The sequence below is a fragment of the Grammomys surdaster genome, unplaced genomic scaffold (genome assembly GCF_004785775.1).
Source record: "Grammomys surdaster isolate TR1022 unplaced genomic scaffold, NIH_TR_1.0 217, whole genome shotgun sequence".
NCBI lineage: Eukaryota > Metazoa > Chordata > Mammalia > Rodentia > Muridae > Grammomys > Grammomys surdaster.
In genome coordinates this window covers 3679248-3698356 of record NW_021604662.1, presented here as the reverse complement: position 1 = coordinate 3698356, position 19109 = coordinate 3679248, and the positions used below count along the sequence as shown (strand labels likewise).

The 19109-nt window shown below is 38.5% G+C and overlaps 1 long non-coding RNA gene across 2 annotated transcripts in view; it reads right to left on the bottom strand.

Moving 5' to 3' along the window:
• Positions 1 to 19109, bottom strand: part of LOC114625408 — an 86624-nt gene that overhangs the window by 37575 nt on the left and 29940 nt on the right. The gene's annotated exons all lie outside the window — the stretch shown is intronic.

Below are 19109 nucleotides of genomic sequence, written 5' to 3'. Positions count from 1 at the left end.
CCGTGGAATCACACCAAGTATCCAGGTGTCTACAGACTAATAAAAACCCACACTGCCATTTCTATTTGTTTCTTCATTTCATAAGTGAGGCTAGACTGCTTCTTCTTTTGACACTTGACAATTTGATTTGTGTCAGTGTCACTGTCTATCACCTTGGGGACAAGGAAAAAAGCAAGAAAAGCAGCAACAACTTATTTTTCTTGATTTTTCCTCTGAATATATATTCTGACACTCCACTTTCAGGGGGATGAAAACTGAATCTTTGCCAAGACTGAAGAATGAGAAACATACCATTACCCCCAGATATAATAAGTTGGGTGGCAGTTGTCACCTCTAGCTGATTAGCACACTTATTGGGGAGGGTAGCACTTATTTTCAGGCCTACTAATCTAGAAGCCCTGAGAGAACCTCATTTTGGTTTAATGGTTCTCAAATGGGGGGGTGGTTTTGTATTGTAGAAAACATTTAGCAATGTCTACAGACAGTTTCGATTGACATAATTAGTCACAGGTTGCTAGAAGTCTCTATTAGACAGACACGAGAGATGTAACTATTTCACAATGTACAGGACAGTCTCTTGTCTTTGTATTGCATGCATGCGTGTGTGTGTGTGTGTGTGTGTGTGTGTGTGTGTGTATTCCCAATAATGTGTGAAGCTAACCTGAGAATTTAATCATAATTGTATATTATTTTTCCTGAACAGCATTTAGAAATGAAATTATATATATATTTAGTCCTAAAGACTGGGCATATAACGTCATTCTTTATTTGACTTGTGAGAAAGCATTGTTGAGAACAAGGGATCTACTTATGTGTGACTTGTGGAATATTCTGGGGGAAATAATATTAACAATAGAGACATAGAAAGTTTATATTTCATTTCACATATTTGTAGTGCATACTGACATTCAGTATCAATATAATTGGCAGAAATAAACTGCCATCCATACACAGACTAATGAAGGTTTCTAGTAATGATAGTGGAAGCACTTTTACACTGTGATATTCTTTCAATCTTTTCTTATGGCTTCCACTAACAAACAACAATTGCTAGTAAAGCAAAACAATGCCCACAGACTTAAAGATAGTCTTTGGGAGTCTACTATCTGTCTGAGCATGTGACAGGGTGCTGATACTCTAGCACTTAACAAACAGGTAACTCGCCTTTTGGTGGGAGAAACACACACACACACACACAAAATCCAGTATGCTATTTTGTATATAATTCATTGGATAGTGTTGGAAGAACTGAAGTATAGGAGGGGAAAGAAAGTGTCACAAGAGGAATAATGAGCCCAGAGAGATGGATAAAAACTAAGCCTCAGGAAGAAGATAATTTGTCATGAAAGGTCTTATGAAGAGAGGACTCTCAGAGAGAGTGAAACAGAGAGAGACAGAGAGAAGGAGATGGAGACGGAGATGGAGACAGAGAAAGAGAAAGCTAAAGGGAGCAAGGGAACAGAGCTACTCTAAGGAACATCTAGAAAAAAATCCTAAGAGGCCATAGAAACAATAAACATAAAGGTCTTAGGGTAATGGTGCGTGTTTACTTCAGAGAACAGTGAGAGCTAGTGGACTGGTGGATCTCAAGACTTAAATTTGCTAAAACTCCCTTGACAGTGTGATTCTGTTTTCTTCTCCCTGAATTTCTACTTTGGCTCTTTTTCTGAATGGAAAATACAATGCGGTCCATGGCTAGGAAATCTCTATGCTTATTGGATAGGCAGGTATCGAGGGAGCACAGCCAGTTCTAACTTTGCAAATGCTTAAGGGCTTTGGAGGCAAGATACAAGTATATAAACAGAAGCACTACCCTAGGATTTGGAGCTTGCTGCATAGAAGGATTATCATCACTACTAGAAAGTTACTCATGCTTGAAAAAAGAGTGAGAAAAAAGGAGCATGAATATTAAAGTGATGATTATGCTCAACGCCTACCAATACACTAAATTAAAAAGTGCAAGTATCTGTTCAAGGTGAATCAATGAGCAGGCACAGGGAAGGAGGACCTCAGAGAGATGGATTAAAAACTAAGCCTCAGGAAGCTCTGTTCAAGAGGTCTGTGTAAGAGACCTGCAAAGTTAGGAAGAGGGTATAAGACCACTAGCAACCCTTAAGAAAATTATAATAAGAACAAAGTGTGCCCTTCTCTGGTATGTTGTACCTCTTCTCAAAGGTAGCCTTAGCTTCTTCAGTAGTTCCAGCCAACTTGGTCACCTTATGCTAATGATCCACAGAGAGCCTTGTTTTTTTTTTTTTAATTTTCTTTCTAGCAAATTTTCTCTGAGATTCATATCCTGTCCATAAGTTCTGACTTTCAGGGGCTGTTTAAGGAGTAGTCACAGATATTGAAATATCTAGGTGAGTGGTTTTCAACCTCAAAACTACAGGACACTCTGGGCTGAATGCCTCCAGGCTGATACTCCATGTTAGATATACATCTAAGAATAGCCAGAAAGATTCATTTCTATACAGGTGCCAAACTTTTCCAAGGACTATAGGTCAAATGTCCTTACTGAGGAAAACATTGGCCCACTACCACCCCTATACACACTGACACAGACACACACACACACACACACATGTATACACACATCACTCCTTTTGCTTACTGATAAAATGTGACATATAAACATTTGATTCATATGCCTTTTAATTATCCTAAATTGTGGCTCTGGATTGGAGAATGTTTAGATAAATATATGCCTCTCTAGGCCCGAATTCAGTTACTTCTTGACTCAGTATATAGCCAGGGATATCTAGAGAGATGAAAAGGAGTGGCAGCTTGCCTACCCTAAATTGTTGCTCTTAAGGACTCACCTAGAAAAGTGTGTCACCTGACCAACTCATAGAAACCCTTCTAAGGACATAAACCTAGATCAGCCACAGTTCTGCACTTTACATCTTATTAAGACCCTTTGTCAAACACTAAAGAATGCAATTCTAAAAAAAAAAAAAAAAAAAAAAAACAAACAGGACTTTACTGACAAACTAGAAAACATGCCCACCCTGGCATGTATTCACATTCTCTCTCACTGTCTCTCTGTCTCTGTCTCTGTCTATCTATCTATCTCTCTCTCTATCTCATACATACACCAACAAACAAATACTTTCCTTTAAAATTTAAGAAGTACATTATCATATCTCTATTCAGACATATCCAATGAATATAATGCATGTCCTTACCCAAACTATTAAATACAGAGAAGAATGCTTTATATAGAGACAATGGGTCCACACTCCTCAGAGCATCTTCTGAGTAGCTGTATTATGTTTGTGAAGTTACTAGTATTTTGTCCTCTAAAGAATCTAAAAGTATATTTAAAAAAAAAGAAATTCTAAAGCCCCTTTGTGCCCCCTGACTAGCTACTAATCCATATAATGAAGAGCTTTCATATTTAGCATAAGGTGGTCTCCAGACAGAAATAAAACACAATCAATGGGCCCTTGGATTCAGTTAGGATTCAGTTCAGAAGACTAAGGGCATCATGAAGGGAGAAGGAAAAAATGGGTAAGCCAGAATTCCATAACCTTGGCACTACTGATATGTTGACTCAAATAAGTGTCTGTTGTTTAGTGACCTCAATTTTTCACTCTTCTGCCATGTTGCTCCCAGTCCTCAGTGATAACTAAAAATGTCTGTAGACATTATCAAATGTCCCATTTACAGCAAATGTCTCATTGTTGAGAACCACTGGTTTAAATCAAATAATTATTGTAGTTTTCTTCCAGTTACCCCTCTTAATAATTACATACATACTGGTGGACAAGAGCTATGTGTTATTTCTTCCATTGCCCCAAATAAAACTATCACTGCCTGAATGTTTCAGTTATTTACAATGAAAACTTAAAAGGTAGTTAGCATCCCTTTTCAATTCCCACCTCCACAAAGTTAAGACGTGTATAAACAAAAGAACACTGATAGAAACTGAAAAGGATAAACCCATTTAAGAAAGGCCAAAAGGGGCAGAAGACAGAACAAGACCTCAGATAACTTAGGACTACTAGTACAGATACAAGAATGAGAAGAGTCTTACAGATAAAGGGAGAGGGAAAAAAATGATAGCCTATCGAAGAAGAACGACTATAATCTCACAGGTATATAGTCATACTTTTACATGTATGCGTGTTTGCATATGTGAGCAGGGTAGAGTATGGATGTGCACATGTACATGTGTGTTAAACAGATGTCACAGAATAGAGACAAAGACATATAATTACAAGGATCAAGGGGAAAGGAATCGAGAGTTAGTGTCTGAACACATGAGAATCAACATGCCAGCTCAAGTAGATGGGAACAGATGCAAGTAAAGAGTTAATCACTAAACACATACAAGAATGGCATCAAGACATTGGACAACAGCATGCCTGTACTGTACAAATAGAATAATAGAACCGTCAGTGTCATCAACCCTACAGTTCAGTCTTTTGGGACCTACTGAGTATACACTAAGGGTTCACTAAGAACCAGACATTGCGTTGTCATTTTCAGAACAATAACCCCTTTCACTCTACCATCAGGAAGAATCAATATATCAGGTCAACTTCACAAAGAGTAAACAAATTCATTCTGGAAGACAGGAAATACACTGAGATTCTCAGACCTCATTGTCTAGGCTTTGAAGCAGTATAATCAAGAAATAAAAAAGCAGCTTCCAGTACATCCTCTACCATCATCAGTTGATTTTTAAAACAGCATCAGGGATTTAAAGAAGTCTTATATACAGTTATATATGAGTTCCAGAAAACCTGTAGCCTCCCTTCCCTTTGAAGAGCAAAGCTCTGATTTACAGGGAGACCCTCTTACTGTCCAGTCAGCTGAATTTCTGAGAATTTTAGATGCCCAAGGGTTGACTTGCTGTTTTGAATTAGTTCCTCTTGCCAAGGGATATAAAAAAGGCTCCCGAAGGAAGCCTGCAAAAACAGCTCATTACTGTGCAATCCATTCCCCCCGCCACCTCACAGAAGACTCAGGCAGAAATGCTTTGTTGCCACTGTCTGATAACAGAGGTGGTGGCCTGCATACTAACCAGAAAGCAGCGATGAAGGAAACGTTTTCCCAGAAAATGTGTCTCTTCTGCAAGCAGAAAAACAACCAGACAAAACCACACTGGTCTCCGTTCACAAATCTCAAGTGGATAGAGCTGCAAATTTCCTGGGAAAGATTGGGAAGGTTAGGTGCTGGTGTCTGGTTTGCTATAAGCGGTTTTCAATGCCTCCCCTTTGCAAGCTCATACACACTGCAGTGGGTTTGCTCCAATGAGTGCAAACAAAGGAATAAATTTGTTTGAAAGGGCAGGCTTCATTATACTCTAATTAATGTAAATCTCACCCACAGAGAGGAACCAAAATAAATAGCTATGGTAATTAAAGTTTAGAGGTTTTTTTGTTTTGGTTTGGTTTAGTTTGGTTAGGGTGGGGGCAGTTCAAAAGAATTCAGAATTGATGGGGGATTTAAGGGATGATTTTTTTTTCTGTAAGATGAGTTTAGAAAAACAAACAAGCTAAAACAGTGGAATTGGTAGTCTCTAAACCAGGTCAGCAAAATCCTTCCTTTGAATGAAGAAAATACAGTATGTTTTCTCTAAGGGGCTTGGAGAAAACAAAAAACAAAGTCAGGTTTCAAATATTCTCGAAAAGTTTTTTTCTTATCCTAAAGCAATAAAGGGGAAGAAACTGAAAGCATTAAATGATGTCACATGTAAACACATACACCAGTAGAGCTGAAAAATCAAAACTGACTTTATTGCTCAATAATGGAAAATTGTATGTTACTAAAGTAAGTTCATGGAGTCTCCTCTAACTCCCAATGGAGAAAGGCTAGATTGAGGAGAAAAAAAAAAGCACTGCTGTCAAATGAAGGGAGATTCTAAAATGCACTATTTAATTGGTTAGGAAGGGTATTGTAAAGTCTCTAGGGATTGGTCACTGTTTGATTATGTCTAAAACTACCAGTAAAGTTCTGGAAGTAGCCCAAGATGTTTTACATGGAAATTCTGCTAAGTTAGGAGCCATGTAGCAATCGCTTGAATGATAAATCCCTTAGTAAAAAATTTAGCAAGTGCCCACTTACATTTTTTCAGTTGCCATGATGAGCCAACATGGGTTGCTAGTAATACACATTTGAGGAATGCAAACATTTATATATGACCGGGGTAAAACCAATGCCATGCTGGCTTGTAATTGTGACATATTCAAACTGTCTTATAAGAGAGTTAAATATGTTGAAATCCCAGGCAGTGAGGGCTTAGAAAGTCCAAGGGCAGGCCAAAGTGCACAAATGAGCCTGTTGTTAATGGTAACCATGAGAAGACCAGTGTGACTAGACAAAAATAAAGGTTTTTTTCTACTTATTTTGTATTGTTTATTTATTTATTTACAAGAAATAAATAGATTAGGTGGAATGTTCATTAGAACTTTCTACAGAAACAAAGCTAATAGGAGACTGATCTCTAATAGGAGAGAGCTCGCTTAGATTATCTCACTTAAATAGAAACATCAAATTAAGCACCAGTGATAAGTTTTAGTTTAGTCTAAAACATGACAGGTCATGGACTTTTTTTCACATTTGATAGAAATCCACTGAATTTTTTGAAGAAAGATTCATATAGTCTTATTTACAATCTTAAAAATTACTCTCATATGTGAAGACAACTCTATAGGGAATTATAAATTCAACAGAGAGAAGGCAGTTAGGGGGTTTGCTATCGCAGTCTGAAGGAATGATGCTGGTACCTTAAAGGATAATGATGACTCCTAAACCTGATAAACAACTTCAGCAAAGTGGCTGGTTATAAAATCAACTCAAACAAATCAGTAGCCTTCCTCTACATGAAAGATAAACAGACTGAAAAAGAAATTAGGAAAATGACACCCTTCACAATAGTTGCAAATAATATAAAATACCTTGGTGTGAATCTAACCAAGCAAATGAAAGACCTGTATGACAAGAACTTCAAGTCCCTGAAGAAAGAAATCGAAGAAGATCTCAGAAGATGGAAAGAACCCCCATGCTCATGGATTGGCAGGATTAATATAATAAAAATGGCCATCTTGCCAAAAGCAATCTACAGATTCAACGCAATCCCCATTAAAATCCCAACTCAATTCTTCACAGAGTTAGAAAAGGAAATTCTCAAATTCATATGGAATAACAAAAAACCCAGGATAGCGAAAACTATTCTCAACAATAAAAGAACTTCAGGAGGAATCACCATCCCTGACCTCAAGCTTTACTACAGAGCAATAGTGATAAAAACTACCTGGTATTGGTACAGAGACATGCAGGAAGATCAATGGAATAGAATTGAAGACCCAGAAATGAACCCACACTCCTATGGTCACTTGATCTTTGACAAAGGAGCTAAAACTATCCAGTGGAAAAAGGACAGCATTTTCAACAAATGGTGCTGGTTCAACTGGAAGACAACATGTAGAAGAATGAAAATTGATCCATTCTTATCCCCTTGTACAAAGCTCAAGTCTAAGTGGATAAAGGACCTCCACATAAAACCAGACACACTGAAACTAATAGAAGAGAAGGTGGGGAAGAGCCTCGAATACTTGGGCACAGGGGAAAAGTTCCTGAACAGAACACCAATGGCATATGCTCTAAGATCAAGAATTGACAAATGGGACTTCATAAAATTGCAAAGTTTCTGTAAGGCAAAGGACACTGTCAATAGGACAAAATGACAACCAACAAATTGGGAAAAGATCTTTACCAATCCTTCATCTGATAGAGGGCTAATATCCAATATATACAAAGAACTCAAGAAATTAGACTCCAGACAACCAAATTACCCTATTAAAAATGGGGTACAGAGCTTAACAAAGAATTTTCAAATGAGGAAACTGGAATGGCCGAGAAGCACCTAAAGAAATGTTCAGTATCCTTAGTCGTCAGGGAAATGCAAATCAAAACAACCCTGAGATTCCATCTCACACCAGTCAGAATGGCTAAGATTAAGAACTCAGGGGATAGTAGATGCTGGCGAGGGTGTGGAGAAAGAGGAACACTCCTCCATTGTTGGTGGGACTGCAAGATGGTGCAATCACTTTGGAAATCAGTGTGGTGGTTCCTCAGAAAATTGGACATAGCATTACCTGAGGATCCAGCTATACCACTCCTAGGCATATACCCAGAAGATGTTCGAACATAGAACAAGGACATATGTTCAACTATGTTCATAGCAGCCTTATTTATAATAGCCAGGAGCTGGAAAGAACCCAGATGTCTTTCAACTGAGGAATGGATTCAAAAAATGTGGTATATTTACACAATGGAGTATTAATCAGCTATTAAAATAATGAATTTGAGAGGTTCCTAGGTAAATGGATGGAACTAGAAATTATCATCCTGAGTGAGGTAAGCCAATCCCAAAAGAACACACATGGTATTCACTCACTGATTATTGGATATTAGCCCAGAACCTTGAAATGCCCAAGATGCAACTCACAGGCCACATGAAGCTCATAAAGAAGGCAGACCAAGTGGGGGTGATTCGGTCCTTCTTAGAAGGAGCAACAAAATACTCAAGGGAGCAAATATGAAGACAAAGTGAGGGACAGAAACTGAAGGAGGGGCCATCTCAAGACCATTCCACCTGAGTATCCATCCCATGTGCAGTCACCAAAGGTAGATGCTGATGTGGAAGTCAGGAAGTGCATGCTGATAAGAGCCTGATATGGATGTCTCCTCAGAGGTCTTCAAGAGTCTGACATATTCAGAGGCAGATGCTCACAACTAGCCATTGAACTGATAATGGGATTCTCAATGGAGGAGTTAGAGTGAAGACTGAAGGAGCTGAAAGGATTTGTGGCACCATGAGGAGAGCAACAATACCAACCAACCAGAGCTCCCAGGGTCTAAACCACCAGCCTGGGAGCACTTAGGGAGGGATCCAGTGCTTCAGTTGAATATGCAAGAGTGGAGAGCCCTGCTGGGCATAGGTGGAAGAAGAGAACCTTGACCTCATGAAAGCTGGATGCCCCAGGGGGTGGGAATTTTGAGGGTGGGGAGGTGGGAGTCGGGGGTTAGATAGAGGTTACATCCACAGAGAAGAAAGAGGAGGGGTGAGGGGATAGGGGGTTCCTGGGTGGGTGGGGGATGGGGTAAGGGGACAACATATGAAATGTAAATAAAACATCCAATAAAAAAATTTAAAAAAAAAGGATAATGATGGGCAGTAGTGAGCTCTTACATCAAGTACATTTTTAGAGTTACAAGAAGGGTAACCACAAAAGTAGAGAATTTGAGAAGAAAGTATGGATGAGGGCATGCCAAGTCAAAGGTGCTGGCAAAGTGTCAAGCCAATGACTTTTGAATATGTTAATGTGAAGCTTGATTTACCTAGAAGAGGAGATACCATGATCAAGAAAGTAGTTTTCCCAGAGTAAGACTTACCCACTGCACTCTAGGTGTGCTAACCCCTATGATTTCCTGAGGTGTAAGGCAGGGAAATGAACCATGAAGAGATGAGAATGAAAACTTGATTCAAATTGACTCCATCAACCTGGACCAAGATTTCAGGTAGCCTGTCTGATGCCAAGCAGTTTATTGACAGCGAATTTTTAACATAGCATAATTTGGGGGGAACGTTTTCCAGTATAATATACTCCTCAGTACAGAAGGAAGCATAATTACATCAAAACTCAACTCAGGGTATATGTCATTCCTATCAAGCATGTGGGTTCTGAAGATAGACTACTAACTTAAGGGCCTAGAGAAGAATCTGGCCTGATCTCAGTCATACAGATAGCATAGAGGTCATGTGGGCTATGAGCCACCTATTGTACTGGTTGTGGGCGCTTTGGAGAGCTCCTGACTAGATAATGTAAGAGTCATATCCTTGGTCCTTGTTGAGGAGCATGGGGGACTCCTTGGCTGTACAGGTAATGTAAGGGTCATTTAGACTACTAGCCACCTCTGATCTTGGTTCTAGGAGTATGATATGACATGGCCCAACAAACAATGCAGATCATCATGCTATTAATCACTTCCAATATCCAGATTTCTGGATGGAAGAACAGGCATCATGTCCATTCCTTTGACAAGACAATCATGTGTGTTTAACATTCCTGTAACCAGCAATTTCCCCACATGTGTGAAATGTGACTGCATAATTTGTGGTGGTCAGAGGGACTGTCATCCTTCTCTCCTATGAGAAAACTAATAAATTGGAATAATTTCATGAAGAAGCTTAAAAATCATAGGGATGTTTCTGACAGAGTAAATGTAGTCAAGAAGGCAAAGAAGGAGAAAGCTGAGGGATGACACAATATCATCATCCTGTAGTTGTTCACATGGGAGCCTCAATAGCATATCCATATGTTGCTGGTAGAAAGAAAAAAAGTCTAGGCATTTGAGAAAGTTTAATAAGTAAAGGGGGATATCTGTAGGTGATTGAAACAGGATGTAGGAGATGCCCTTGGATATCAGTTGATTCTAGAGAGGACTGCTAACTGAATAGCTATAACAGCATGAAAGGGGAAAATGGAGGGTCTAAGATGTTTACAAATAAATTCATAGAGTTAGTGAGAAAGGACCAAAGTACTCCTCTTTTGAGTATTTCTATTTTCCTGAATGAGTTAAGAAACAAAGCCATTAGGAAGTGTGAGGCAAAGAAACCAGTCCTGAAGTTTTAGAAGAAGAAAAAGAATGGCATGGTAATGGTGCCAAACGGTGGAAAAACAAACCGACTGAGGAAGTAAAATAAGATGTTCAAGACTGAAATTCAGGGCCATGAATTTACAGTAATGAGTGATACACTTTCCTCAGATGTATAATGTTTTGTCATTGGGGTTTACTTTGGATGATACTTCAGTAACTCGAAGGACATTGATTTAACTAGAAAACCCTCTTGGGTGTGAAATGTACTGAAAAGTGGTAGATTAGAATAATAATAATAATAAAAGAGAAAAAAAGGAGAAAAGAAGTAAAGAACATGACCTAAATTTTCCAAGATATGGGAGTGTTCAAGAGGTCTATAGATATGACAAAGAGTTCCTAGTGGAACAAAAGGCTAATAGGATAGTGGTGTGTTTTCAAAGGAGCCTGGGCTTTCAGAAGTGGGGATGGTGGAGTACAGATCTGCCTGCCTCTGCCTCTCATGTGCTGGGATTAAAGATATCTGCCACCACTGACCATCTTGGGAATATGTTTCGGTGAAGGGGATTTGTCTAACATATATATTAGTGGGCCATGAGGAATAAAGATGGTGTAGAAAGTTAATTAAAATTAGAAGAAAAATAAAGTTTTATGGGTTGGGGGTCTGGGTATTAAGAAGCTTGCATACTTCCTAGTGTGGATAAGATGTTTTGTCCTTAGAGGAAAAATGAAAGATGAGTTCTATTTACATTTTTTCTTCAGACTATTCTTAGGTGGATTGCAAAAAATAGAATTTTGAATAGTTTCAAGATAAATGTTGGCAGATGCCCAGAGCTATAAAATTCCATATTAAACACTCATATTTTAGAAATGATGAAACTCAATATATGCTGTGGTGTGATTTAAAAATATTATACTCCCCCCACTCATCCATAACTGTCTATTATTATTTCTCCTTCCTAGGGAGATCCATCCACCCCCACTCATGTCTTATTCTACACTTAACCTCTGCAATTATACGAGTTGTAGTCTGCTTACAGAAGACTTAACAGCTAACATCCACATATAAATGAATAAATACCATATCTGTCTTTAATGTTCGCAATACTAGAAGGTATGCTATCCAAAGAGAAAAGGTAAATACCAACCCAGTCTACAACGGTGACTACCTACAATAGCGGCACAAAGCTTGTGGGAGTAACCAAGCAATATCTGCTTGTATTTAAGGACAACTCAATGAGATGGAACCCATCTCTGACACTGTTTGGGTGGCTATGAGCCTAAGACTGGATCAGTCAGGTACCTAAGGGAAAACAAAATACTTCTGTACTGTTAAGGAAATGTAGCAATAAGTGACTCGTAATGACATTCTGCAATACTCAGATCAGTATCAGTGCTCAGCCATCATCAGAGAAGCTTCCTCCTGCAGAAGATGGGTACAAATACAGAATCACAAATGTACACTGCAAAGACTGAGAGGCCTTGGAACACACAGCTCTAAATGAGACCTCTCCATCAAATCCCTACCCTCAGAGCTCAATGAAGCCTGCAGAAGAGAAGGCAGAAAGACTGTGAGAGCCAGAGGAGATGGAGGACATCAAAGAAAGATCTTCTTAAACACAGAACTAACACAGATATGGACTGGTAGTATGCACGAGTCCTGCACAGGTCCAAACCACACTGGGTCCCAGTGCTGAGATGGGAAGTAAGCACAAGCAATCATCCTTAACCTAGTTGAAGCTGTTTCTAATTGATAATTGCTTACAAAGGAAAAATTAGCTTTCTTCAACATAGTCTCACTGGGTATACAAACCACACTTAGGGGCAGGCCCCATGCCCAGCAGTAGATAGATGGTCAACACAAAATGAACTCAATGGCATTTTGAAAGTTTTATGTCTCAGAATGTTTGGTCAGAGCATTTGCTTTTAATCTTACAGGCCTTTTGTGTATATTATGATTTCTGGGTTTGTGATTTTTATGGAATTTCTGTGTGTCTCTGCATCTATATGTGTTTCTTGAACTGTTTTACTCAGTTCTTTTCTTTATTTCCTGTTCAAGTTTGGTTTTGTTCTCTTTTATTTTCTTTTATTATTCTTAGATGTCTCTTGGTGTTCTAACAAGAGAGAAGGAAAAGAGGTGAGGATTTGCATGGGAGACAAGGTGGTAAGCATCTTGGAAAACAGAAAAACACAATCAGAAGATATTGTATGGGAAAAATATATAATTTCAAGTAAAAAAAATAATGTTTAAAAACATATAGTGTTATTGTGCCTTGGGGTATGTATCTGTTTTTCATGGACTAAACTATCAATTAAAAAATTATACATTTCTTGGAAATAGTTTTCCTAAAATATAACAGTGATTTTACTGCTTCTAGTAAAACCATGTAACTATGCTGTGCCAAAAAATGTATTTTGGAATTTTTTCATTTACTTATTTGATTGTATTCATAGATATTTTATTGAACAAAAAAATAATAACTTAGTTTTCTAATGACATAACTAAGGCACAAAAGTAAAGATAATTTTTCAAATTCAGTTGTTATATTCTAAGATATATAAATATTTAAATTTTTTCCATTAATGAAAGTTTACTTTAAGATGTTTTACTTTTATTTTTTTTGTAATCCAGACATTGCCATCCCTCTGCATCCCCCTCCCACAGTTCCTCATCCAATTCCTCCTCCCCTCCCCACTCCCCTGTCTTCAAGAGGATGTTTCCCCCCAACCAGGTCTCCCCACTTCCTGGGGCCTCAAGTCTCTCCAGGATTAGGCTCATCTTCTCACACTGAGACTGGACCAGGCTGTCCTCTGCTATACAGGTGGTGGGGGCCTTAGACCAGCTTCTGTATGCTGACTGTAAGCCAGTGTCTGGGAGCTCCAAGAAGTCTGGGTTACTTGAGACTGCTGGTCTTCCTATGCATTGCCCTTCTCCTCAGCTTCTTCCAGACTATTCCTAACTCAACCATAGGGGTCCCTGACTTCAGTCCAATGGTTGTGTGTAAGTATCTGCATCTGTCTGTCAGCTGCTGGTATGGCCACTCAGAAGACAGCTATGCTAAGCTCCTGTCTGTAAGCACATCATAGCATCAGTAATAGTGTCAGGCCTTGGTGCCTCCTCATGAGATAAATCCCAAGTTGGACCAGTCACTGGACAACTTCTCCCTCAGTCTCTTCCCCATTTTTGTCCCTGCAGTTCTTTTAGACAGGAACAATTCTGAGTCAGAAATTTTACTGTGGATGGCAACTCCATCCCTCCACTTGATGTCTGTCTATTTACTGGAGGTGGACTCTTCAAGTTCCCTCTCCCCAATTGTTGGGCATTTCACCTAAGGTGACTCCCATTGAGTTCTGAGAGTCTCTTACATCCCGGGTCTCTAGTACTTTCTAGAGGGTCCAGCTACCTCCATCCCCGAAAGGGTTGCATATTTCCATTCATTCTACTTGCCCTATCGGCTTTTCTTCTGTACCCTCCCCCTACCTGATCCTGTTTCTGTTTTCCCCTCCCCTTCCTCTCTCCCACCTAGCTCTTGCCCTCCCTCTGCCTCCTGTGATTATTTTCTTCCCCTTTCCAAGTGGGATTGAAGCATCCTCACTTGGACCTTTCTGCTTGGTAAACTTCTTAAGTTCAGTGGGCTGTATTCTAGGTATTCTGTATTTTGGGTTAATATGCACTAAATAGCAAGTACATACCACGCATGTTCTTTTGAGTCTGAGTTACCTCACACAGGATGGTATTTTTCTAGTTCCATCAATTTGCCTACACAAAGACAAGGCACACACTCTCTTCATATCTATTCAATATAGTATTCGAAGTTCTAGCTGGAGCAATTAGACAACAAAAAGAGATCAAGGGTATACAATTTGGAAAAGAAGAAGTTAAGGTATCACTATTTGCAGATGATAATAATATATATAAGTGACCCCAAAAATTCTACCAGAGAAATTCTACAGCTGATAAGCAACTTCAGCAAAGTGGTTGGATTTAAAATTAACTCAAACAAATTAGTAGACTTTCATTATACAAATGATAAACAGGCTGAGAACGAAAATAAGTAAACAACACCCTTTACAATAGCTACAAACAGTACAAAATATCTTAGGGTAAATCTAACCAAACACGTGAAAGATCTGTATGACAAGAACTTCATCTCTCTGAAGAAAGAAATCAAAGAAGACCTCAGAAGATGGAAAGATCTCCCATGCTCATGGATTGGTAGGATTATTATAGTAAAAATGGTCATCCTACCAAAAGCAATCTACAGATTCAACAAAATTCCCACCAAATCCCAACACAATTCTTCATAGACATGGGAAGAGCAATTCTCAATTCCATATGGAAAAACAAAAAATCCAAGATAGCAAAAACAGTTCTTAACAGTAAAAGAACTTCTAGGCAATCACAATCCCTGACTTCAAGCTGTAATACAGAAAAATAGTTATAAAAACCTCATAGTATTGGTACAGAAACAAATAGGTTGGTCAATGGAATAGAATTGAAGACCAGAAATAAAATCAAATACTTATGGGCCTTTGACAATGAATCCAAAAATATACAATGGGAGAAAGAAAGCATCTTCAATAAACAGTACTGGTCTAACTGGCAGTCTGTGTGTAGAAAAATGAAAATATATCCATATTTGTCACCTTGCATAAAGCTCAAGTCCGAGTAGATCAAAGTCTTCCACATAAAACCAAATATGCTGAATCTAATAGAAAAAAAAGTAAGAAAATGCCTTGAAGTGATTCCCACAGTGGGGGGGGGTGTTCCTATGAACTCCAATGGCTAAGGCTCTAAGATCAACAATCGATTAATGGGACCTCATAAAACTGAAAAGATTCTGTAAGACAAAAGACACAATCCCTAGGACAAATCTGCAACCTACAGATTACAAAAAATCTTCACTAACCCCACTTCCAATAGAGGGCTAATATCCAAAATATATAAAGAACTCAAGAGGCTAACCTCCAAAAAACAAAATAGCCCAATTAAAAATGAGGTACAGAGATAAACAGAGAATTCATAACAGAGGAATCTTGAATGGCCAAGGAGCACCTAAATAAAAGTTCAGCATCCTTAGTCATCAAGGAAATGCAAATCAAAATGACCCTGAGAGTCCACCTTACACCAATCAGAATGGCTAAGATCAAAAACTCAGGTGACAGCACATGTTGGTGAGGATGTGGAGAAAAAGGAACTGGTGGGATTGCAAACTGATACAACCACTCTAGCAATCAATCTGGTGGTTCCTCAGAAAATTGGACATAACATTACCTGAGGACCCAGCTATACCACTCCTGGGCATATACCCAAAAGATACTCCACCATACCACAGGGACACATGCTCCACTATGTTCATAGCAGCCTTATTTGTAATAGCTAGGAGCTGCAAACAGCCCAGATGTCCCTCAATCAAAGAATGGATACAGAAATTGTGGTTCATTTATACAATGGAATACTATTCAGGCATTAAGAAGATGTTTTACTTTCACAATATACAAAGATTTTCTTCAACTCTGAATAAATAGACAAATAGTTCCCTCTGGCCAGAGTAGCCTAATTAGCTAGCCTCACGTCTCCAAGACCCTGTCTCATAAAGCAAGATAGATACAGCTCATAAAGAACATTAGAGGTTAACCTCTGACCTCCACACTCATGTTCACACACACACTTGTTTAAATAGCAATAAGAATGTTCTGTATTAGTAGCAAGGAGTCTATTAAAACTGTTTCTGAACAATATTTATTGAAGTTGTAAATTGAGGGGGTGGTAACTTCTTGATAGGACTAACAAGAAAAAGTATTATCTGTTAGTGAAGTTGTAGCCAACACTTCTACTGGTACCCTAACAAAAATATAATGATAAAAAAGGATTGAAGTAGGAAAGTTAAAAGGAATGAAATGATTTAATTCTTTAGTCTGATTTCCATATAAAACTTCTAGTCTTTTATTTTGCCGGCTTAGTGGGGGAATGAGCAAGAAGAATGAGAGAGAATGAGGAGATAGAGGGAGGAGAAAAAAATTAGGTGAGGGAGAAAGGAAAGAGGATCTAATTACCACAAAAGTAAAGAAGGTGCTGTGTCATTTCTCCTCCTCCCACCCCAATAGAACACCTTCCCTAGAAGCTGGTGGGGCCAGAGGCTGTGAGAGTAACTGCAGTCGAGTTGTGAATGAAGAGGCAATGAGGATTTTAAACCAAAGCCAAATCATAGAGCAATAAATCCAAGAGGTGCACAAGGAGTGCAGTATCACAGCAAGCAAACCGGAAAGGAGCCAAAACTACCTTTATTAAGAGCATTAAAGACTAGGCATTGATATGATTATCAAATGGTGAACAAACGAGTCATTTTTTAATAGAGGCTGGTTTATTACACAATTACTGCTCAAGTTTCAAATGCTGTCTGTTTTATGATACAAGTTTAATGAACAGATGCATAGTTGAAATGATAGTGTAGAAAATGCATGATTACTCATCCCTGAAAGAGAATTTCAGCAGAAAACATAATACAATGGAGGAAACTGTTGGCCAGCTACCCTGACATATTACCAAGGCATTAGCACTAAATTGGCTTTTAATGACTACTTGATGAAAAAACTCAATGAACAAATGAATAGAAGAATGAATGAAAGCAAGCAAACTGGTCACAAAATCCTTAACATGGCAACAAAATTGTGTTTAGATTGAAAGATGCAAACTCTGGAAAGAGTATAGTTAAGCTATAAAATAACAGAAAATGCGCCCCTTCCCTCATTCCAAAAGCTTCACTCAGCTTTTAATGATACAGCATATGCATGTTTACATTAAATGTAACACATACACTTGACAGCTTAATTTACAGTCTCCCCACCACCACTGTTTCTTCAGAAATCTGCTAAACAGGAACAAAATGCCCAAATGTATGCACCATGACATTTTGGATGTTGAATGGCAATGAGCAACCTCTGTGACACAGCTGTGACAAACATTTCCTCCCAAGAAAGCTTTTCCAGGATGGAAAATGGCATCTCATTTGTGATGCTTGAGACAGAGTGATTTGCCCTTAGTTAAACATGCTTTGCACTTAATCCTCTCAAAAGTGTGCTCATAAGCCAACCAAAGAGTTCTGTGCATTAAGGGATTTGGTCAATAACTATGTTTTAATGACCATCAGATCACTAAGCAGTGGAGTTCTTTTCACTGAAATTTCCCTTCTGACTGACACTATGTTGAAAATGCAGGCAGTGAGCAATGGGATAAGGAGAGAAGCCAAGAGGAGAGAATGAATTATCAGCACATTAGAGCCTTAGAAACTAATTGGCAACCCTAGCATCTTGGGTAGAAATGCCTCCTAGCAGAGGCAGTCTGTTTCACATTCCATGTTGAGTCTTCTACCTGTTCTTTTAAGTTACAAAATCAGGCACAGCAGAAGCTTACCGCCAAAGGACAGATCTTCAAGCACAAATGAATGGCTCCATCTAAAATCACTAAACCTATTGGCTATGAACCTAGAGGCTAAGTAAAACTTATCATCCCCTTCCAATCTGACTTAGCACACTTCTGACCACACATGCCCCTGCCACTATGAAATATCCCACTTCATCTTTATCTCCTCTGTGATTATTTTGCAATCTATACATACATTTTTCTGTGTGATTTGCATTAAAAATAAAGTCACCAATTAAAAATATCCTGCTGCCATTTTGTCCTTGTTCTGTATGTCCTACACCCAGAGCTTCTGATTTGGCACTTGTTTATTTGAACTGAACACGTATTTGTGACAAATGGTGAAATGCATGTCAGATGTTTTGCTGATTGGTATGTAGCATCCATTCAATAATAATAGCTACCTATTATAATAACTGCTGTCATTGGAATTATCAAACCTTAAACATAACTGGGTTGTGATGAGAATTAAAAGTTTCCACATAAAAAATTCCACTGAAAGTCTAGAAATATTGCTCAGTTCATAGAGTTCACAGCTATAATGCATGAAGCCCTGGGTTCATACACCAGCACCACATAAACCCTGCTATACCCCCAGCACTCAGGAGGTGGAGGCAAAAAGATCAGAAGTTCCAATATCATCCTCAGCTACAAAGAGGGTTCAACGTCTGTCTGAACTATGTGAAACATATCTCAAAAAATATTTTTTGCTATTATTTTTGTTTTGTTTATTTGTACAAATCCTACATTTGCCCTCTCCAGAACTGGTGATTGAATTAATATGGTGGGGCCCGGGCTTCATGGTTTTTCCAAACTTCCATAGTTATTAAAATTAGCATCCAATGTTGAAAAGCCAAATCCTACTAATTTTACAGATAAGGGGACTAAATACCAAAAATCTGAATTAATATGACTAGTAAATATATAAATGACTCAATATTAATAGTGATGTTTGCCATGTCTTCATCTCAGTGTCAAAGTCTGTAAGTACTCTTGATGTTTTGGTGTGTAACTGTGTGGTTTTGGTTTTCTTGGTTTGGTTTGGTTTGGTTTGGTTTGGTTTGGTTTGGTTTGGTTT